Source organism: Ambystoma mexicanum, chromosome 1p (assembly GCF_040938575.1).
Source record: "Ambystoma mexicanum isolate Mex_15411 chromosome 1p, UKY_AmexF1_1, whole genome shotgun sequence".
NCBI classification, from domain to species: Eukaryota; Metazoa; Chordata; class Amphibia; order Caudata; family Ambystomatidae; genus Ambystoma; species Ambystoma mexicanum.
Window position 1 is genome coordinate 425378030 of NC_090921.1, and position 23687 is coordinate 425401716.

A 23687-nucleotide genomic window follows, 5' to 3' on the forward strand; every position below is an offset into this window, starting at 1 on the left:
CTACACTTGCATTTGAGATCTGTGTGCAAGACGCAGGTTACAGGTTTGAATCGAGAATAGAGTTGACTCAGCCGGTTATCCTTAAAAAGATGATGACAGGTGTTATGTAAATTCTGTTGTGTAAAGCATTTTGCAACTGCAAAAAGGGAGCAGGCAAGAGCTATACAAAACAAGTGGTTATCACAGCGACAAACGCAGCTTAGCAGATCCGAGGCCAAGCTCTGAAACTGTTCCAGGTTAGGGGACGGCAGCTCATCCATCGCTGGTGTTAGACTTCCTGTGCCAGACCTTGCTCTGCACTGATAATGGGAAAAAGTCAAGTCACAACTACAGGCTTCTGAAGGCACAGACTGGAAGCAGGACCGGGTGCAATATTCACACCTGACATGGAACAACCTGAGAGCTCAGTTCACCATCATTTGCACACCTTAGCCAAAACAAAAAAGGGGCAGAGTCGCTTTAGAGGTTTTTATTAAACGTATCAAAGCAGCACCAGGCTGAAATATTAAACAAACTGTACAGAAGATAAGACATGGAGCAAGGGAAACCTCACAAATAAGCGAGAGACCGAAGATACTTTCTTTGCAAAATAAAGAAAAGTTTGACACTATACATTTCACTTTTGTGAAGTGCACGAGACTGTCCGCCAGTCACACGGGCGAAAGGTAGTTGACACCGAGGCTGGATCCTGTATATTGCAGGCTGATTTTTAAATAAGAGTCGCCCCTTAGGCACACAGTGTAGAACACGTTTTGAGAAGTGTCTGCCCACAAAGGTGCTGTAGGGCATTAGTACAATCCCCCCAGCAACAAAACTCAGGGATATGTATGCATTCCTACTGGGCATCACGTAAAGTGGTGATGGAGTTGGTCAATATAAAGAAGAGATTTTTTTGAAAAACTTTTTATTGCATGTTCATAACTTGCTAAAAACACCTGGAGCCAGAATCATATCCAGGCGAAACTGCTCATTTGAACACTTTCAATGCAGAAAGCACCTTTCCTTCATTTATAAAAGCTAAAGAAGCAGTCTCAGCCTCTTTAGCTTGGTCCATGCTATCAGGGCTGTGCTCTGTTCTGACAGAGGTATGCATGTAGTCAGGCTGCAGAGGTATGCATGTAGTCAGGCTGCAGAGGTATGCATGTAGTTAGGTTGCAGAGGTATGCATGTAGTTTGGCTGCTGCAGAGGTATGCATGTAGTCAGGCTGCAAAGGTATGCATGTAGTTCGGCTGCAGAGGTATGCATGTAGTTTGGCTGCTGCAGAGGTATGCATGTAGTTTGGCGGCTGCAGAGGTATCCATGTAGTCAGGCTGCAGAGGTATGCATGTAGTTCGGCTGCAGAGGCCTGCATGCAGTCAGGCTGCAGAGGTATGCGTGCAGTCAGGCTGCTAGCTATGCATGTAGTTAGGCTGCAGAGGTATGCATGTAGTTTGGCTGCTGCAGAGGTATGCATGTAGTTCGGCTGCAGAGGTATGCATGTAATTAGGTTGCAGAGGTATGCATGTATTTCGGCTGCAGAGGCATGCATGCAGTCAGGCTGCAGAGGTATGCATGCAGTCAGGCTGCAGAGGTATGCATGTAGTTCGGCTGCAGAGGCATGCATGTAGTTTTGTAGCATGGATACGGCAGGTGCACCACTTCCTTTTACTTTCTAGAAAATACAAATTGAGGCAGGAAAATGGTAGCTACTTTTCATTCACAGAAATGACAGTCACAACCTACAAGACGCCCGACCCCTAATATTTCCATAGTGGTTTTCTTCCAGGAGTAATGCTTCAAGCGCTAGAAACCATCAGCAGGGTAAGATAGGAATTGGAAATGGAGAAGATGGCGGCTTCTTGGCGCCACCGACACTCCTGACCTCATCATTAGGTGTGTATTAGGGTTCAAAGCACTGATATATTCATTCCTTTACTGAGTACATGGAAAAAGATATCGCCTCTCGGGCCATGCGAGCAACTGAGGAGAGACCAGTTGGAAACGGACCTGGCCCGAAACCACTCAGCCGTACACACTCATGGGGTAAAGAAATCAAGAAAAGATCGTGAAAGAAGGTCCCGCGTAAGCGACACCCACAGATGCGCACACTCTTACTTAAGACTATATCTTAATGAGCCACTACCCCATAAGAAAAATACAAGGCAGTCTGGTTAAAGTAAAACTGAAAGAAAGTTGAAGGGGAAAAGGGAGAAACCCGAAAGTGTTTACCTACACACAAATAAGACAAGAAATTGCTTTCTGAGGGGACTTAATGAAGGCGGGTAGAGGAAAATCTGCATCCACCGCCCCCCCACCCCACCACACCCCTCCCTTGCTCCCCCTCCTCCTCCTCCTCACCCCAAGTTTGTGCGGCCCTATGAGAAGTTGGGCTTGGGAACAGCCATTTGATAACGGCTACGGACTATATGAACTCTACCGGATTTGCAGTGGCACCAGCTTGTCTAAAAACATCTCCCGAGCGGAAACTCCTACTTTGAACAAAATGATCTGCTGTATAATTTGGCTACCCTCCCTTCTGCAACCAGCACAAGGACATTTCTGAAATGCTACAAGTCTGTGACCTACAATTTCGTCGGCTTAATAACACTGTCGTGAAGGAACGCTTGCTCGCTCCGGGTTGAACAGCACACACACACCAATGCTTTTCTACATGGTGCCAACTTTCCAGATGACCAGATTCTTTTTTTAGTGAAAGCCACAAAAAAATGTAAATATAGAAAAAAAAGACATCTGTTTCTTTGTCTTTCGTGGCACGGTGGTGAGTTTCAAACCATGAAGCACAAAAAAAAAAAAGTACATTCAGGCTGCAAATCCAAACTGTGCCAGTCTTGGCGGCTTTTGTTGTAGCCCTGCTTTGTCGGGCTGCACACGGCTCAGAGCACAGCTAGGAGACGGTGAAAGAACTCGCAGGAATGAAAGGCCCTCGGAGAGGCCGCGGTCACTTTGTGAGCTTCGTCCTCGGGCGTTCGCAGTTATTCAAGACAAAAAACGTGCACATATTTTATAAATAAAATGTTAGTTTGATTTCACAGCTTGTGTACGCCACTAACCAACTAACTCTAAGACCCATTAGCTTCACTGAAGATTTCCACACAGAGAGAGGTTCCATTGCACGGTCTTTCTCTTCCTCGCCCTCATGGAAAGTTCTGGAATTCTCCAACTCAGGATGGTAGGTGCTTCATGCTTTTCAGCAAATCTTTCTCGCTGTCCCTCAAGTCCTTTCCAATGCGGCCTTCTCGTGCGATCGGAGGAATGGGTCCATCAAACATCTTCTGCACCCAAATCTGAAAAATATTTTAAGCATACAATTAGATCCACAACTTAATTACAGATTGCTACAGCAAATCGTTTCTCCTCCCATCCCATGTCCCCCAACATTTAGTGCACAGAGGTGGAAAAGGGACTGAAGGATGCACGAACCGACCATTTGCATCACAAAATATTGCTTTGGTCGCGCGTGCTGAAGGCTCAACGCGCGTCTCCACACATGGGATGAACCCTATTCGGGCTGGCTGGAGGATTGTAACCGACAATGGAACATTGTTAGCCAACACGCAGATGGTGTGCAGGAGTGGGGGCAGGCAAATAAAAGATCTTCACAGACCTTTATGCTAAATCAATTGGCAAATGGAAGACTTTTTAACAGATTGGTTCATGCCAGAGGGCAAAATCTATCATTAAACAAGCATTGGCAAACTACCTAGCTATAAAATGGCCACACCTGGCAAACAGTGTGACGCTAGCAGCAAATTATTTTTTATATTTAAAAATATATATATATTTGATTGCATTTTAAAAACCACAATAAACAACAATAACACACTCAATTTCATACAACATATTATGCCTATTTTCTAACTATCTACTTCTACTAAACCCCCCCCCCCCCAACTTTTCCTGTATATAACATGTCCGGATATATGCTTATGTTAGCTCTGCATCTACGTGCCCTAGTGCGGCCTGCGTGACCTCTTCCTCACCATTAAGTCACAGTTAAGGCTATCCATCGCTGAATATCCATTCCCAGTTCAAGATGTTGGTGCCAAATGCTTATTAACTAGCCAAAATAGTTGGCTTTGCTTCTGCTTGTTTTTAGCAGGACTTCCGTAAAAGAAAAAGATGTGCGGGCAAATGCATCGCTTATAAATCAAGTTGTTGTAGGCACACTTGTTTAAGGATGTTTTCCCCTTCATCATGCACGCATTTACAGCTGCAATGAAGCCATTCACTCTCAGAAGGCTGCTTAGAAATAACACTGGCAGGCCATATAAAGCAGACAGTAGAGGTAAGCCAAAGAAATCCTAGGAGAATGAGTTTTGGGGCTAGAAGGAAGAGGGACTAAGTTGGAATGTCCATTTGGTTTGGTAATTCCCATGGGCTGGTGGGGTGTGAGGGGGTGTTGGTCGTCAAAGGGTGGGTAAACACCCAAAAATTGCCTGTCCTCCTCACATCCCATCTTTCGCCTGCCTGTAATCCAAAGCAATAGGTTCAGTTTATTGATGGTACTAAAGTGTCACCTAATTGCCAAAACTAAAAAATGTAGGGTATTGTTCGTGTGGCTTGCATGAGACGCAGCCTCTGCCACAGGATTACCACCAGGCATATCGGATCAATACTGAACCCCCGGTGACCAAAACTTACAGCACCTGGTAGCGATTTGAGCATCTTGCTTTTTGGAAAATGACCAGCTGCCCACTTGTGTTCCCAGTGGCTGGCAATACGTTAAACATTTCAAAACACTCAATGAAAACGTTCTGAATTTAAAGCAAACAATAATTTAAAAAAAATTCTCCTGCCAGAACAAGCTGCCACCCCGCTGGCACAAATTATCACAACCTTTCTCAAGCGAACTTTATTCAAGCCCCTCAAATCCTTTTCACTGGGGAAACCGCCCAACCCGCTGAGTTGGCCATCACACTTTCACGAGGTGGGGATGGGGGTTGTAAGGAAAAGCCAGATAAGTACAGAAAACCCCTATCAAAAGCTGGCATACTAAGTAAATAAGATAGACTCACTCATGCTCGCACTTCAGATAAGGGTAGGTTTACATTTTCCGCCTTAGGGCCAAATAAACACTCAGTTGTGCCAATTGGCTATTTTATTTATTTTATAGTAGTTGGCAGGCACATGTTTCGTGCTGAGAGCGCTTTCTTGAGGGCAACAAGTTTATTGGCAATATGAAGGTTCCAACTTCCTGCTGTCCAATCCATATGAAACCCTGAGAAGTCACACACACAAACTCTAGTTACTTAGATGCTGAAACATGCTGCGAGAGCAGAACCACACTTCAGCCGGCAGAACATTTGAACTCTACTGTAAACAAACAAATATTAATTTGGCCTTGATAAAGCGCTTGCAGCACGAAACATGAGCAAAGCAAATACTTAAGCAATAAACCAGATGGCAGGGGCATTACCGGGCCAGGCAATGCCCGGGCCATTTAAAAGTCTGAGCGAAGCAACAAGGGCTTTAACGTGGCCCATGCACCCGGCAAGAGGGGTTTATTGCTATCAGTATCCCGCCACATTGTACAAGGATACTAATATTTTTTTCAAGATTAGAAATGGTGTGCTTGTATGGAATTGCTTATACCTTCTTCTCACTGGTATGTTTTTCAATTGTGACTTTTGGAAAAATTATTAAATAAAGTTGAGAAAAAAAAAAAAAAAAAAAAAAGAAATGGCGTGTTTGCCGTTTCTCATCTTGCAAAACCCCCCAGAAAAAACAAGATGGCCACCATGGATCGAGTAGAATCGGCCCTTCTTGCTTTCCGTGGCGGCCATTGCTGAGTCTGATGTGCCAGTAACACCAGGGTTCCCAGTGCCCTCGAGAGACAAGGGAGCACCAGGTAAGTGGGGCAGGGGAAGAGGGGGGGGAACTAAATATGTGGAGAAGAGGGTGGTGGGAGATGTGAAGGGGGGCACACTAATCTCGGACCCGGGGGAAAGGGGTGTGGCAGCCTCCAGCTCTGAGGAGGCTCAGAGCAGGGTTTTTTCCATGTGGTAATGCCCACATTCTAAGCCTCCTGATTGGCTGGGAGGCAGCCACACCCCCTGCTCCAAGCCAGGCACTAATACAAAATAAACTCAACAACGGGCTGAACATTTTCTGCAACTACAAAAAATATTTCCTAAAAATAGTGAAAGTGCAAGGGAAAATGTTCTTAAAATCGCCCTTCGTAGAGGTCCATCTCCTTAATACCCCTGCAGTGTAGTAGGCTCAGGACCGGTCCACTCACAGTGCCACTGCACTCTCATTAGCAAAATCTGCCATAACAACAGAAAGCTGTACACATGAGTGCAAAATCCTGGGGCTGAAAGGACTGGGATGTGCTTAAGTCCGAGGGTATTTGCGAGTCGTTGAAGTACAGCTACAGCATTAGCGGAGCCATGCGGTGAAGCAAAGCCTGCCAACTTACGGGCTTAGTGAGTGTGACAAATCAACTTCCGGGTCACCAGTGGACCAGGGGTGAATATCGGTTGCTAAACAATCAATCAGCCCCACACCTCTAATACACCAGAAGGGACCGGAGCACATTGAAATAACAAGCAAATTATAAACCTCATTGTCCAATTTTGGTAACGTGGACGGAACAGCCGAAAATCCGAAAAGTCGTCGATTGTTGTTTAGTTGCAACACAGTGAAAATACAATTATTACCCAATGATAAAAGACTGTCCAGCCAAGGTTGTATCAAAAGTATCTACTTTATTTAAATCACAACAGTCTAACAACACTGCGAAATACAGCTCAAGTTAAAGATAATGCACAGGACAGACAGTTTCGAAGAAGGCAAAGGGATGCACTCTGGATACAGACAGGAGGGTAGTCAGTATGATTAATAACCACAACTGTTTAAGTTTACTTGGCTTCAGCACAAAGGGTGCAATGGGTTTTAATAGGTCTCTAGGGGCCTTCTGGGAAGAACCAGAGGGGCAGAACTACAAGGTACCTTTGTGCTGTATGGGTGCTTGGTGCTTGACATGGTCGAATCTGCTTCAGGCTGCTTTTTTTAGCTGCGGGTATCGGGCAGCAAGAGCGTTCGGCTGCAGACTGGCCTACGCAGCGGCTTGGGGTCAGGAATCGATGGCTCAGTGCTGTGCGGCAGATCTGAAGCACTGGTCAGGACATCTTGGATGTCTTTAAGCGACGGCGGCTTGAAATCGGTCAGCGTTGCCATCGGTTGTGGACCAAGGAACTTGACTGGCTCAAAAATGTCCTTTAAGGCGGACATTAGGTAAATGCTTGTCAAGGCACTTCTCCCAGCTTCTTCAATGGGCTTGTGTCGTTTTTTAAGGCAGATAGCCCACAGCTCTGCACTCAGCTTGGTTCTAGGTTCAGAGACCTTCTGGCACTCTCTGTCCAGGGAGCTTGCTGCAGAGCCTAGCAGGGCACGCTGTGTGCTGGCTAGGTACTGGTTCGGGAGCAGCTTGAGGGTCATCTAAGTTCTGTATCTGCTGCTGTTCCCTGGGAGATGTTTAGGGGAGGGCTCTTGCTTCCTTCTTTAAAAATCCTGTTCTTCCTTCACTAGCGGAAGCTGCCAGGCAGACTGTACCTTCAGCCATGGTCCAAGGTTGAGTTCTTCTTACTGACTTCTTGTGAAGTCTTCATGTGAACTGCCAAAAGAGGGGTTTGTCCCTTTTTTAAAGCCAAGTGGGCCAAAGTGATTGGTGTAGGCTAAGCATACCTTAATGAAACAATCCAGGGGTCCCTACCAACAATCTCCTGTATGCATGAGATCATAACAAGAGTGCTTTGCAACATGAAAGATAAAGGGGTGAAAACAGAAACAAGGTGTGCCCCAGAACTAAAATGGCAAAATCCTTTTGTCAACAGAAAGGATCACAAGGGAGTGTAGTTCTATCTGTGTGGTCCGGGTCAAAGCGGCAGGCCTCCCATGGAGCTGCTGCAAGACCAGACTCTCTGGCTCCTACAAAGTAAATTTGCGATTTGCGTACCTTACGAATGGGCCCCCAAGCCTACTGTTAACAAAATACCCAGACATGACAGTTCACCGCCCTTCATACTGAGAGGCGGGAGCTGGCTGGAGGTCGACACAGGTGCATATGAAAGGTTGTTGGGTTTCCTGTCTCCTTTGTTATCCTCTGCAGCCAGGCCCCCTGGTTTCCTGTTTGAAATACCCTTTGTTGGTAGGTAAATCGCTGCCACCAGCTGCAGGGCCTAACAAAAGATCATTGCGGTTCCATGGAGCCTTTGTCAGATAATCAGGCTGCCCATGGCAGGGGGAAGGTTGGTCCTAATCCTTCCTGGAGAGGACATTGTGCGCTCCTGGCTTTCCCGTTGCAACTGAATAGGACAGGGGCGGGCTGCACCTGTAAGCTGTGCCCCCCCCCAGAATACATCGGTCTTTGCGTTTGTCATGGTGTGAGCATAGGAAAACGTCTGAGGATTAGCCCCACTAATTTCCTGAGGTTGGTCTACCATCATTCCATTTAATTAAACATTTTAAAAAAAATCCCAAGTGAACGCACGCCCACCGTGTGGATGGTGGAATTCCTCACAGTTATGTCCAGATAACTATTGCAACCCCAAGACAGTCCATACTCTGAGGTATTCTTCCTTTCCTCTCTTTCCCCCAGAAGCTCACTGTCTCTAGAGATCTGGTTCTCTCTAGGCTTGACTACTGCAACAGCCTCTTTCTAAATCTCCCTGCTTCTACTCTTCACTATCTGCAACTCATCCAGAACAGGACTGCGAGACTTGTCCTTGGCCTTAAGCCCAGGGATTGTATCTCTCCAGCACTGCAATCACTTCATTGGCTCGCAGTGGCTGCAAGTATTAAGTTCAAGACCACCTGCATTGTCCACAAGGGCTTCTGGGGCCTAGGTCCTCAATACCTCCAACTCTCTCTTCGTAAATACCTTCCTATTCGAGCTCTTTGCTCCTCCACCTCCAACTCCCCCAGGTTCAGTCACTTCTCCAAACTACGAGTTGGTGGTAGATCTCTTCCTTCGGGTGGGGCCTCCCTCTGAAACAGCATCCCGGCCTCTTTGATACTTGAGGAGAACCAACTCCAGGTCCGGAAGCACCTCTCTTCCTCTCTGCTTCTGCCTTCTCTCTTCCTCTCCCCTGCTGATCTCCTGTGTGATACTGCACTGGTTACCTGGCTACACTCTGATTTCGGCCCCAGGTCCCTGACCGCCCAGTTGAACACCCGCACTGCCTCCTGGCAACCCTTGCACTTGGGTCTGTATCTGTAACCCTACAGTCCCCCTACCTGCACTTATTGGACACCCGCTGTCTGCACTTACCCTTGCACTTGCCACCTGCTGGCTGCACTTCTTGTTGTTTTGATCCCATGTACAGCATTGCCCCCCGCCCCCTCCTCTGGCACTTTTCCCCCTCCACTCTCCCCTGCACTTGCACGATCTCAATGTCACTTGGCCTAGTAAGATCGTTGTCTCTGTCCTCCCTTTGTTCCCCCTGCCTTGCTCATCGCGCCTTGAAACAATTGTGTGTAGGCGCGTTATAAATGCCATATCATATACAAATACAAGGACCCAAGGTAATTGCTAGTTAGAAAAGCACTGGTGTAGTGAGTTTCCAAAAACGAAGGCCCATTCACTTACCCAATGTGGACCACTGCATCTAGATAGAATTCAGTTTGCAGCATGATTGGCACAGAAAACATCCTAGTTCTCCATTCACAAGAACAGAGAAACTAAAACTGCGTACAAATAGAAGCTAAAAACCAGCCTACATGGTTACATTCTTCAGGAAGGGGAGCACAAACGCCCTCAGCTTGGCCACTGAACAAATCCAGACACGGAGAAAATTCCTTCTCCGGGGGGGGAGAGAGTGCTAAATTGTAACTCCTTTGCCAAGCAATACCTTCCAAGGACTCCAGTCATAGCTTATTTGGCATTTTAGACGTGAAGAAGAAAAATGTACTAGAATTCTCCCCTCCTTCCTCCACCCGGCAAACAGTCACCCTTTGTATTCGGTGTGAAGCAAAGCACGTTCCATTGAATGTGGGATCCACCCAAAGCTGGCATTTCCACCCAAAGGCAGCACAGCTATTTCCACCCAGAGCTGCTATTTCCACCCTGTCTTCATTGCATCATGCATTCTCAGATAGCCGCAGCATGTCCGGGAAAGGCACAGTGGGCCGATCCTTGGGTGACACTGGCAGCTAGGAGCTATAGCTGCCTTCATAGTGGGGGAAGGAGGATGGAGTAAAATCTCAACTTGCCTAGGAAACAAAGAATCCAGAGAGCAGCCCTACTCCCATCCACCCATCCAACCTCCAACCCTGCAGAGAGCGGGCTATCACAACAGATTCTCCCCTAAATTTTATTTATTTATTCATATTTGTAGAGCGCGCAACAGCATAGGGGCATCGTGGCACTTAATCTGCGCTCTGCGGATTCAGAATGAGGAGTCCCTGGGAAACCCTAAGCTTTCTCTCCTACGCATCAGAAAGAAACCAAAAAGGTCTTAGTTTCCCCTTTCCATCTCGGGCACAGCATCCCCCTGAAATATTGTATGGGCGCTGTAAGATGTAAAGTAAAAAGGTAAGTCAATAGACCAAGCCACGACAAAGATTTGCAAACACCAGCAGGGCCAGAGAAGAGCACAGGTCTTGCACACGTCAGATTTCATGATCACGACAGCATTATGCTAGAGCTGCACCAAAGTGATCATGTAACAATGCTTCTGACATCACTCCCTGCGCCACCTGAACTGGGGAAGCTGGAAGCGGGTAGCCAATGTTTAGCAATTGCGGGTCCAAGAGAGGCGTGGGTCAGGTGTTCCCATTAAAATAAAACTGAGTACTCACCTTCAGTACTGCCACACTGCGCATTATTACTATTATGGTATTTATTGAGCGCAGACCTAGCTTTGGGAAGCAACGGAGCGCTTTACAGATGCATAACATAGTGCTTTTCAGAGGTAACAACAGAACAGATATAAAGCGGGAGAGGGGCAAAGAGGAGGGGAACAGCTGTACAGGGTGGCTGAGACGAGAGGGGTGGACAGCGTCTAGTGAGTCAGGTGGTGCAGGTGTGATGTGATGGCCGAGGTGTTGAGTAGAGACTCCTTAAAGAGGTGGGTCTCACGTTCTTTTCTGAATTGTATATTTATATAGCGCCTATACACAGGAAAGGGTTTCAAAGTGCTCAAGGAGGGTGGGAACAAGGGGGAAAAAAACAATAGTCACTCAGAGCCCTTGAAATTCTGAAACGATAATAGTCTGCACAGGCAGAGTACATGCGTAAAATGCATTTAACAGTTGGGACACAGCGAATAGACCCGACTACGGCGATTCTGCAGTTTTACCAGTGCAATTAAGGGTAGAAGACAGGGAAGAACAGACAGACGATCTTCAGGCACGTTGCATTTGGATTGTGCAAGTGCATAGATGGTAACAGGGAGGGGGAGGTCCAAGTGCACCCAGTCGGTGGAGACTGGGATAAGTGCACAGAGAGACACTCTCTTCGTTTATTTCTAAGGCGTGTGGGTGTAGGGCCCTGAGGCAAGTGCGAGAGAGGACTGGCGGGGTGTTACCCGGGAACAGTGAGTCTCTGAGGTACCCCAGGCGGCCAGTCAGCAAGCTGTAAGGAAGAGGAGGGAGAGACGGGGAGAGTAGAGAGCTAGGTTAGCAGGGTAGAGCAAGAGCTAAGGAAGAGGAAGGTCTTGAGGAGTTTCCGGAACATAAGAAGGTCAGGCTCAAGATGGAGAGCGGCAGCGAGGCTATTCCAGATGGAGGCACCTGCTGATGATAAGGATCTCCCTCCAAATCTCTGCTTGGAGAACCAGATCTTGTAGGAGTTGGGGTCAAGTCTGATCCAGACGGGAAGGAGGTTCCATAGTCTTGGGGCATAGGCAGAGATGGCTTGTTTTCCAGAGATGCAGAGTTTCTGTGACTTGAGGACGACTGCCTTATAGAGGATGCAGCAAGACCTGAAGGTGATTTGTGCATGCAGTGGGAGCCAGTGAAGGTCAATGCGGGCTGGGGTGACGTGGTTGTATCTGCGTAGACCCTTGATGAGACGCATGAGGACACTTCTCAGTGGTACAAGGGAGGACAGCGGGAGGCCTTTGAGGAGGGCATTGCCCCTTTACAGGTGGGGTAGGGGGCCAGTGCTTTAATGGTGGGTCTAAAGCTATCCAGAGGGAGGAAGAACATATACCAAGCTGTCTGAGATTTCTTAGCTATGTGTATCTTGAAGGAGAGGTGTTTGTTGATGTGGAACCTGAGGGACTTGGTGCAGGAGATAAGCTTGGGTGTGAAGCCCTCGGGGTTCATGGTTGGTAGCCAGGTCTGTATGTCTGGGTGATCAGTGTTATTGGTGAGGAGTAGGAATTTGTTCTTGCAGAGGTTGAGCTTCAAGCATGCACTGGACATGCAAGAATGGAATAGCGAAAGGCAGGTTTTCAGCCTGTGGATGTCCTTGATGGAGTCGATCTTGAGTGTGTTGTTGGCATATTGGTGGATGTGGATGTTTGTGGCTAGGAGGGCTACATGTATAGATTGAAAATCACTGCGGAGAGAATGGAACCCTGTGAGACTCCACAGGTGAGTGGTAGCATTGCCGACATAGAGCAGTCCATCTGAACCAACTGCTGGCGTTTGGTGAGGTAGGACTTGAACCAGCGTAGGACAAGGTCGCTGATCTCCATGCACCAATTTAAGGTGTCCGTGAGCGCCTGTTGGTCTACTGCGGTGAAAGCGGCCGAGAGGTCGAGTAGAACCAGGAGGCAGGGATGGCCATCATCAAGGATGTGGAGGGGATCGTCGACTACCTGTATGGTTGCTGTCTCCGTGCTGCACCTGGGTCTGCTGGAGGTTGTTGGTGTCGATGTGTTGCTGCAGTTGCATGACTACTGCTTTCTCGAGTAACACCTAGATTTATGTGGGAAGCTCATCTGATGACCTGCCAGTGCTCATCTACCCATACTAACCCAGTGGGTTACAGGCTGAACCTGCATGTTGGCAAAGTACCCAAAGCATAGAGGGTTTCTTTGAAAATGCTTGCAGCTGCGGATAGTGATAGGTAGTGGACATGATATGCAAGAATGGTCTCAACCATGTTTGAAACGTTTCCTAGGTACAGAGGTCATGAACAACCGTATATGTTAGATTTCATGGGAGGCGGAGAGGAATACCCCTGCTCTATAAGGTGAGGCAGATGGATGTTTACATGAAGACTTCACTCGAGTCAGCTTCACCTCACTGATGATGCACAACAGGCGGCAACATGTGTCTGGATTTGCTTGTTCTGCTCTTCTTTGAGGAGGCCGACTAGTCTTTCAGTGCCGGACTGTCATTAAGTGTAGGGGTGGATAGCAAACATATATTCTCATATGGAAAAGGGATAGCTGAAACGCGAAGGAGACTCTCCCAAGAGGGCCACAGAACAGAGAGCAGGTTGCTATAGCTATTCTTCTTTCTTGGTTGAGAGTTTCCCATTTTGTGCTCTATTGTTTGCCATAATATGCCTTGTTTGGAGAGAGAGGGGAACCACCAGCAGGCCTACTCGTTCTGTGGTAGGAGCTGTCAGCGAAGAGACTTTTCTTTTTCTCGCTTTATGTGCTCAATGTCTGTAAAGTTTCCAAGTGATTCCGATTTTGGGTACAAGAGCATTTGGTTCTATAGTAAGCGCGGCCTTCAATTTCTAAGTTCCTATGGCTGCTTACCTGGCACTCCTGCCAGTTTCCGGTGACGGCAGGGCACCCCTTAAGCCAGTGATCATTAAGGGAATCATCTGCATATACCCCTCTTTTCCAAATTCACTTCCAGTGCTGTACTCCTTGCAGTGGTAGGTCGCAGCAGAGTGAACCCCAAATTTGTACACAGGGGAGTCATTTAGAAGCACTACGAGCCCGCTTGTTTTCATGAAAAGCTACAGGATGGAGTCTGTCCAAGTCACTGGAGCGGGTCTATTGCCTACTCCAAGTACAGACACAAATAGAAAATGCACGAGTGGCAACCTAACGAGTTTGCAACGTTGCCTTATTTTCTGTGTAGCTGCTGGGTGCAAGAAAGGTTTCCATTTTGACAATCTTCTATATGCGCCCAGTTACCGGATGGTTAGGTGCGCAAAATAATAAACAATTCAATTCAATATATGTACTAGGCGTCATTAAGTATCAATTATTGTGCTGCATGTCCCCTTGTAGCCACTTGGAAGGGCTTATGCAAGCTGTGGACGATTAAGTGTCCGGTCTTGTGTAGATTAGTTTCCGCGATTGTTCACTGGCGGGTGGATACCTCCCGCCCTGTCCCTCAGCAACGGATTTGGGTGAACAGAGCATTCTGAACCGCTGTGCTAGAAACCAAGTGCTATGCTTCGGTTCACCGACCTGGAGACACTAGGATCCTTGAGACATATGGTGGTTAGCATTCGCAAGGCAACCTGGGTCCATTTCAAATTGCACCATGAGTTCCCAGGAGCCTCACACCAGCTCAGGGGACAGGAAGAGGCTGTGCTTAGCTCTTGCAATGCCCTGGAGAAAGCACGTGAATGACCAAGTGACTCTCCTGGATGACCCAGTGACTCTCCTGCATCTGCGTGGTTAAATCTTCCTAATTTTTACAGTGGCAGGTTGGGTCGACTCTCTTTGATCAACCCTTTTTCTTCTTTTACAAGGTCCTTGGGAACCCACCGGATTTTAGGCCCCTACCCCTATACACCACGACATATATATGTATTTGGTTGACTCGACCAAACTTACCAACTTCAAAATCAAGACCATGTAACCACTGCAGACTGACTCTCTTAAACACCAGGAGGCATGCATGTAAAATCTGTAAGGAAAAAGATGGGACCCGACAGACTGACTACATTCCTTCCAGCGTTTGAGCGGGCAAGCACCTTTGGGGCGTGGACAACGTATCAGTGGTTTGATGCTGCAAGGCTGGCACCATCAGACATGCAGAGCGATGTGCATTTTCAATATTACGGACTTACTGAAGAATTGCCAACATTTGACCAGGTAAACAGAAAGGATGCCTGATGCCTGCAAATACAGCGCACTAAAGCAAGATTTTAAAATTAATTAACCCATTGCCACGTTTCAGGCGTCCCCTTGGGGAAGGGTTTAGTACAAATAAAGGCGGTTGTCAGTGTTCGGTATAGGCCTCACCCATTGCACACAATCATTTGTGTGAATTGTCAAATCATTGAAGCACTTTATGGAGATTGAGCGAACTATCCATACCTTTTGAGAACACATCTTTCAAAAGATATGCAGACGTCCATCAGTCATTTACATCACTGAGCGCCTGTGTACAGGATTTAGCAACTCTTTCTGCAGAGGGCAGGGCAGCACATGGGTATGTATAGCCTTGATGTATTGGCATGTGTGATGAACAGTGACTGGCAGAAGCAATCGGCTGTATTTGAGCCGATACTCCTGACACCACACTTACCGGAGATCGCTTTCACCCAATGGGAAGGGGCACTTGGAAGCTGTTGGCCTTTAAATAACGATCAGAGGGTTCTGCTTCATTCATTAGATAATCAGAGCGTTCACTAAAGCCTAAATGGAGATGGTTTGGTGGTCACTACAACTCTAAAACATCAACCACCTGAAACGTTTCAGGTTTGGAAACAAAATGGTCACAGTTCTGTAAAATTTCTGATTCAGCCAACTGAGTGTTTGCCATCGATGTCTGCCATGACGACAGCAGCTAAACCATTGTCAACATTGTTGGCCCGAGAGATGGACTTTAGCAAGCAGTGACGGATGAGTAGCTGGGCTAATATTAAATATTAATGACACACCTACCACAGTCAGCCCAGTTGTAACACCTTTTTTGTAAAAAAACAAATCGCAATTGTGCTTTAAATTATCATTATCACAGGTTGCTGAAACATCATAGTTTGCCGTGCACCTGCAATCAATTTCTTTGTGTAAGGGAGTACTCAGTGGAATGTAATAAAATAAACTCTTTTCAATAAGGATAGCCAGAATATTCAAGTTCCTTTGATATTACCAGAAAACAGAGGCACCACATCGGCCGAGGTTCCCAATACTTCCTCCCCTTATGTGCCAGCGAGTGCTGGACTTGCTGCCTCAGTTTCCCCTAAAGTTGGTGCACTGCAGTCATGGGGGTGGGAGGGTTTGAGGGGGTTGTGGGAGCACTTGCGCACTACAGTTATTTTGAGTGGGAGCACTTTGAAGTGGGAGCTCCTCATTGAGAACTCGCTGACGGGCAGCGTTTATTAGATGAAACTCTATGATGGAAGACTGCGAGAGGGGTGCACAGCATGATGGGAAAAGCCCATTGCCTTCTTCACCTGTTTGTTTATTTATTATTTATAATGTGCATCAGACCCAAGGGTAGCAGGGCGCAGCAGTTACAAGATTATGCGAAGCTTATTTACACAAATTGTGGTAAGATACCTGTAGTGATAAGTTTCATTTGGCTGATTCACCACAGCAGGAAATCTCTGCAACGGTTCTTTCTAGAATGCAGAACTACGTACATGATCACATTTTTATTTTCTTTCACCACTTGTTCATTTATAGAATTCCATCTATGATGCGATGCCCTTAGCCTCAATAACCGACAGGGGCGCCCTAACAACAACGCGCCATCAATGGAGGCAAGGTACGTATAATACACCACTTCACTGGCCGCAGGCATGGCTATCCACACACATCAGTATACAGCAAGGACTATGACACCATTCGGTCGTGCCTAATTACACCACCTACGCGCGCAGACCTATGACAAATGGAAACGCTGACACCCCACTCCTCTCAGCACCCAATCACGTGCCTGACCGCATGGGTTGCTTTCCCAACACTAGAAACCTGGAGAAAGAAAAAGGCCGAGAACATGGAACAACACCGAACAACATTCTACGTATGATCAGCCTGGCTCCCTCTCACCTGCAATAAAAAACATGGGCAGGAGACGCACAAAAACGCTCCAACCCTCAACCTGTAGCCCTTCTCTTTACGACTTTACCCTTAACAGTGTATCCTTCTAATTCGGTCTATATTATAGTATCTTTTTTACAGGAAGGCCTCCTTGTCCAGGCTTCTTAGCTAGGCCCAATATGTACACTCCATTCACAAAATACGCCCTTCTTGCCAAAATTACTTGAGCCCATGTCTTTGACCCACACACGTTTGCTCTTCTCCCCACAGGCGCCAAAAAAGAGCGGCGACACCCCTATCACGATACACTGATGCCCCATTACAGTCAAAAATACACGCCAGCCGATTGAATAAACGGGACGGACGGTGCCTGGCCCTTGGAGGTAAACCAAAGACGCGTAACCACTTCTGAGGCTGTCTGAAGGCACGGCTAGCCAGCGCGGACAAAAGCAGCAGGAAAAACCACCAATTGAAGTCTTAAGGCTGCAAATTAGAACCATGCCCTTTCCCCGCTGCTCTGGATCCCTCCCCTGTAGGTGCCCGGGGCGTTGAGTCAGACCTCACACTGTTTGCAGCAGCTGCGGAGCTCTTTAAACCAAAGCCGAACTTCCCGACCTCTGACCCCGCCTCCTCAGCTGACGTCTTGGACCGGAGAGAAAGGCCGAAAACAGCCCCACTTTCCCACGGATCTTGGAAAGAGCATGTTCAGTAGAGGTGACCGAGGAGGGGCTTTTGTTTTAAGGAGGTGCGCTCTTATTTTTCAAAAACGAGGAGGAGGCGAGGGGTTCAATAAACATGTCTCTCGGTTGCAAGCGGGGAATCGAAAAATAAAGGCTACGATTTAAACTGCATTTACGTATCAGGTTATACTATATGCTGATATGATAGGGTATGGCATTTATAACGCGCTTATACACAAGGGTTTCAATGAAATGAAAGAAGTGCATGTTCTAGAAAATGTGTGAACGGCAAAGAAGGGCACTTGTCTTTTTTCACATTATTAAATGAAAGAACCATTAAACCATTTATTACATGGGCCTATATGGGTACTGAATGCACAGCATCCCTGGCCTATACGCGTCATGGGGTTGCAATGTTGACATGTACTCTGATGTATGAATCCATCCTCGCATCTAAAGTGTTCTTCCGAGGTGGCATGGTGGACCTGGGGACGCATTCCGCATGGGCCATCAAATACCAAAAAGCAGCTACTAACACGCAGTCGGCTGAACCTGGGTGCGCTGCCACCCGCCCCTGAGCTCCCCTCTCCCCTGGGGGATTAAGAATGTAGGGTAACCCTCCTGGCATCCCCATCCCATTTGCAGGTATTTATTTGCATTTTGAAAGCGCTGACACAGCCCGGGGTATCGAAGCCCTGTAACAGGAATATGTCTCTTAGTTGAGTATTTATAACTCGCTTAATACCCGGAGGTTTCTAAGCGCGGATCCGGGGATTGAACCTGTGTTGCTTCGTGTCTTCTTGTTTCGAAGGCGAGCACCTTGCTGCTGAGCTATCCTCCCGGGTCAGGCCGCAAGGCCCCATGCTGGAATGAAGGGGGCTAAAGAGGCTGTGCAAATGGAAGCAAGCAACACATGTTCGTGGATGGATCATCTCTGAAATGAGGCCCAAGCGAATTGATTGGCATAAATGGGAATAGCTGCTGATGGACATGGATGTAAGAGGGTGTTAATGGACACTAGTCGTACCTTTGCAGGGCTCGAAATTAAGATCAGCTAAACAGGAGCTAAAAGCAGCCCCTGGGTATCCAGCATTAACCAGTGACCAGGAGCTACCACTTGGAAATGAGGAGCTAGGGCATAGTGTTCTGCAAATTGTGCCCACATTTTTATTTATACATTGTCCCAGAGTTACCCTTCACATAGGTGCATTTGTTCGGCATCAAGTGGCCAAGGGAGCCAAAAATAGCTCCTGGTAGCGGTTGGTGTCAAGCAAATCATGCTCTGCTAGGCTACAAGCAGGAGCCAATTACCTCCCAGCTCCCCTCAATTTGGAACCCCAAGTTAGAATGCAAGATCTGACCAGGGTATTACTGGGCCATAAAATTGTCTCGGGCGCCAATCAAAAAGTGGCCCACAGTTGCAAATGACAATTCATTCCTTTTGTGACACTGTTTGAGTAGTACCCAAGGGGAAGTTTTTTGATAAACTGTGATGCAAATTAGGCATTTTACAGAATATTTATTCAGCAACACTGGTCAAAACGATTAGCCACACAGTGATGTAACTCATCAAACTGGCCCACATTGGCCAAAAGAGTGGCCCACTTTGACCATAAAAACTGGCCCACATCAGCATTTTGCATTTTTGGCTCGGCCATGGGCCTTTTGCCCTATAGGCCAGTCCGATCCTGGTTCTGACCTTACCTATTATTGTGCGTGTGAGAATTTTGCACATCTGTGGGAAACGTAAACCCTTATCACTGGGCATTTGAGAGCGGTTTTACTTTTCACTGTTACAGGTCATATGGGCTACAGACGGAGAAGGCTTTTCTGGACAAAAGCTTGTTTTTGGCAGAGATAATTAAGCAATAACCCCCAATAATGGCTTACAGCTTGCTAATGGCCCAAGTTACAAGCTCCAGAGCCATAACCAAGCAGGAATGGATCCCCAACAAAGGGGCGTTAGCTGTTAGCACCCAAGGATGATGTTTGGGGTGGGGGGTGAATATCTTTAAGAAAACTCCTCCCAGCTTCCTTTCCATGGAGGCCATCGAGGAAGGGACATGTGGACTGTGAGCAGAGACAGTCAGGGAATTGGGTAAGTACGTGAGTGGGGAAGGGAGAGGTGGGAAAGCAAGGGCACATGACAATTTGGGTTGCAAAAGAGGAGTGATATCGGGGAGGGGTCGGGGGTGCGGGTAAAGTGATATCATCAACTACATTGTGCAGTCCAGAGTCTGGAAAGGCAGGCAATGCCATGAGGTAATGCTCACCTTTCAAGACCTCTGATTGGCTGAGATGTCATGTGACACCATTGGCCACACGCTAATGGTACTTGTTGTAGGTGGGTATTACGATTGGAAATCAGGCACAACTTGTGGAGCTGGCTCTGCTGTGTACAAATTACAAATAGTATTAGGTTACCAAGCTCACGTTAGCTGTCAAATTGCAATTTAAAACAATCCTGGTTCATTTGTGTTTTTTGTACATTATTCTTAGAAAGTAACTATTTACGACCAGTTGTCCAATAATTTCCTTAAGGAAGACTCCAAACCTCAGAACTTAATTTCACTTCACATCATGGGGACTGGGAGTAATGTCCACCTAGGATACTGGACACACATGTTTGAAAATACCATTTGGGACCAATGTCCATGAAGGCGGAGTAACTCCCTCGGTAAACCTGGGACTAAGCTACAGACACAATGTTGGGGCTCATTACAAGTCCCCCGGTATCCTGTCAGTAATTCTGGTGGGGTGCCGGGGGACTACCGTACCGTCTCCACCGCCTGATAGCCCAGTATTATCAGGATATTACGGGAGGCGTAGACACCGGTACATCTCCCTCCCATGGAGTCCTGTAGGACTCCATGGGAGGGGGATGTCACAATCACCGGCACCAGTAATACAAGTACCAGTGATTGCGGCAGTGGTCTGCTGGTAGGGGCCTGAACTACCAGCAGGTCAGGCCTATCGGTAGAGCACATCCCCTACCGGCAGACTTGCAGTTTGCTGGTCCGGAAAGTTGCCACTACACGTTGTTATCGGCATCTTGTCTCCAGACCAGCAAATTAATAATGGATCCCAATGTGCTTTAAAAAATACATTTCCCACTCGGTTTTTCATAAAACACCCCACACCATATCCAGGGGTGTTATTAAACCCAACCACTTAAACCCTAAAAATGTGTCTTTGCTAGGTATGCATTCTAGCCTATTTTACTTTCCAAGTGATTTTGATATTGTACTACTTGCCACAAATTCCCCACAAAATTATTTCCTTGCAGTGACCCCAGCCCGACACCGCAGTTTCAAAACAAAATTAACATTATTGGTAAAAAGCGCTTTGAAGTCTTCCACCTGTCACCATTTTTTTACAGAAATCATTTTAAGGGGAATTATTTCGAGGAAAAACTCCAACCACGTTATATAGCTGTATTTAAATTGTATGCAGTGTTAAAAAAGTAAATTGTCCAACATGCTTCATAACACACTATTTACCATTTATTTTCCAAGAGCTCGGGCGACCCTCCCAACCACCTGCTACAATGTTATGCTTTAATCTTCATTCACACATTTTGACTAACATTACTGGCCCGGTGTGCCCCAAAAATCATAAATTGGCACTCATTTTTCATAGTGCAATTTGGGGCAGACCCCATTCATCATTAGTCTTTTTACCCTATCCAAAATGTACATGTGTTGCTGGCCAATTGTACAATTGACACGCATTTTGCCTCCCCCTCAAACAGGTACTGCGTTGAAATTGAGAGTTGATGAGCAGGAGCTAAAAGCAGCTCGTGGATATTGGGCATCACACAGTATTCAGGAGCTACCGCTGGGAAACGAGGAGCTAGTACACAGCACACCACAAATCAAACTTGCAAATGAGATGCAAACACTACATTTCTATCCATGATGCATGTTCCATTCGGCGTTAAATATCCATTGGCACTGTCCTTTATGTTTGGTAATCTGATTAAAGGTAACTAATGAGTTAATGTCACAAATGCATATTAGCATGGCACCAGTTGGCCTGAAGAGTCAAAAGTAGCTGCTGGAAACTCATGGTCTCAAGCTCACCAGGCTCTCCTCAGCTAGAAGCAGTAGTTAATAGCTCCCTGCTCATAGCAATTTCGAACCCTGGCTTACATTAATGCAAGTTTCACTGCAGTTATTGCTGCAATGTGATGGGAAGTGCTTTATTTTTCCACGGTGTCAGGCCAAAATGTCGAAAACATTTGGTCGAATGACAAAAATGTCGATTTTTTTTCTAATCCTTTGTTTTTTTATTTACATTTTTTTGGGTTCTGCAAGTAAAAAAAGGGTTAAAACAGAAGAAAAACACATTTTAAAAGGGGGTTGGGGGGAACCACCCCATTTGGAACAAAAAACAAACAAAAAAAGACAAAGTTTTTTTTGACATTATTTTTTCTACATTTTGACTTTTGACTAAATGTTATTCGAAAATGTCACTATAAACCTTTTTCCACCACTTACCTGAGACAGAGGGTTATTAGGAGATTCTGTAGCGAGAATCGATAACCACACACTGAACCCTTGAAGGCAAACCCCATAAAGGTCAGTGCTATTTGATCTAAACCAACGTTAGTCAGCGTGCCCCAAAAGGTATGATGTAGCACCTAGTAACTAGTAAGGACCCCTCATCTTTCTCGCTCCCTTACTCTCTCTCTGTGTCACACACAAGTCTAGGCAATACAAGGTTGCATTACTCCAGAACAGCGAATATTCCGAAAAATATTGAGGAAATATGAAAGCAATGGTTCTGCGATATATCCCCGTTGATCGACAGATGGGTGCAGCCATATCAAAGCGTGAACATTTTAGAATTGTGATTTGCTAATTGAAGATTCCATCACTCACCCCACTTGTGTGTTCCTGTGCAAATTCTGAAATTATCATTCGGGACACAATTGGGGGTACTTAATGGAAACAGGTAAAACTGTGTTATATGCCTTTTGAAAAAACAAGACATTTATTTGACGTTTGCCATTAGGTCTGCTGGCTTTTACCAATTTCACTGCCTGAAACTGCGGCTAACAAGTGCAGGTAGGAAGTGGTCGTGCGTAGAGCACACAAGTCTGCCACTATGGCAGCCTAATGGCCCCTGGTTCTGGAATAAAGGGGGGCAAGGAGGCTAAATTAATGGCAGGAGGGTCGGGGAGGGGTTGGCAGAGAGGCAGGTGCGAAGCCCGGGTTGCTGATGGGGGCAGGCAGGAATATGCCGCGTCTTGTGTGCCATATGATTACATGTGGTCTGTGGTGGGGCCTCTTGGGTGAAGGTTTTATCCAAAGGGAAGAACTCGACATCTCTCTGCTGCCAGCCCAGAGTACCACAGTACCGCCAGAGGCCGGGTACACAGAGTTTGGTGCAAGTGCTCAGAGGAATAACCAGAACGAAAGGACTATGGGGCTGGGGTCTTCCCGAGCAAGGTGCCCAATAAATAATTGAGCGCAAGGCACGTATTTTAGGACCTAGCAGAATAAACCCCTCCTTTGTCACAGTCATCACGCACAGGATTGTCACATCGTGTGCGTATCCGCGTATGAATCACCAACCCAAATAGTGTGCAAAGATGCACTCGGCTGCCAAACACAAACCACCCCCCTCCCCGCCCCCCCCCGTAGGAGAAGCAAAGTTGGACTAGATGGCGCGATGGGAAACAGGTCTACAAAAGTCTCTCTGTTTGGTTACTGGTGGCTTACACCGCTGTCAGTAGAAAGACATGTTGTGCATGTGATTTTGTAAGATGGCATGTCTCCTCCAACTCAAGCACTCTTTTTCTTATAGAGGCCACGCTCACGCCATCCCCCCCACCCCCAGTCATAGTGCCTAGATGCCAAGATGCAAGGGAACAATGAAGAAAGAGGCCGAGTGTGAGGGATCAATTAGGGGCACACTGTGCAGTGGCTGTAGAGAATCACGCGAGAGTCCTTCTAGTGCCCGACCTACCCCGCTACCCCACCTGGTCTCGCACTATTCTCTCTATGCAACACCTGATCTAACACCCTCCTTACGCTCTTCATTGCCCCCGTGCATCTCTTCCCTTTGCCCCATCATGGTCTTCACCACTTGAGCGCACTACCCCAACCCATGTCAATTACACCACTACCATCCACTCCTTTAAAT

General features: G+C 46.9%; 1 protein-coding gene across 1 annotated transcript in view; it reads right to left on the reverse strand.

Moving 5' to 3' along the window:
• Window positions 1-454: 454 nt before the first annotated feature.
• The window catches only part of LOC138572034 (ectoderm-neural cortex protein 1-like), a 42897-nt gene continuing 19664 nt past the window's right edge, over window positions 455-23687 (reverse strand). The window contains exon 3 of the mRNA XM_069649239.1: window positions 455-3285. The gene's annotated coding sequence lies outside the window, so the exon portion shown is untranslated. The remainder of the gene's footprint in view (window positions 3286-23687) is intronic.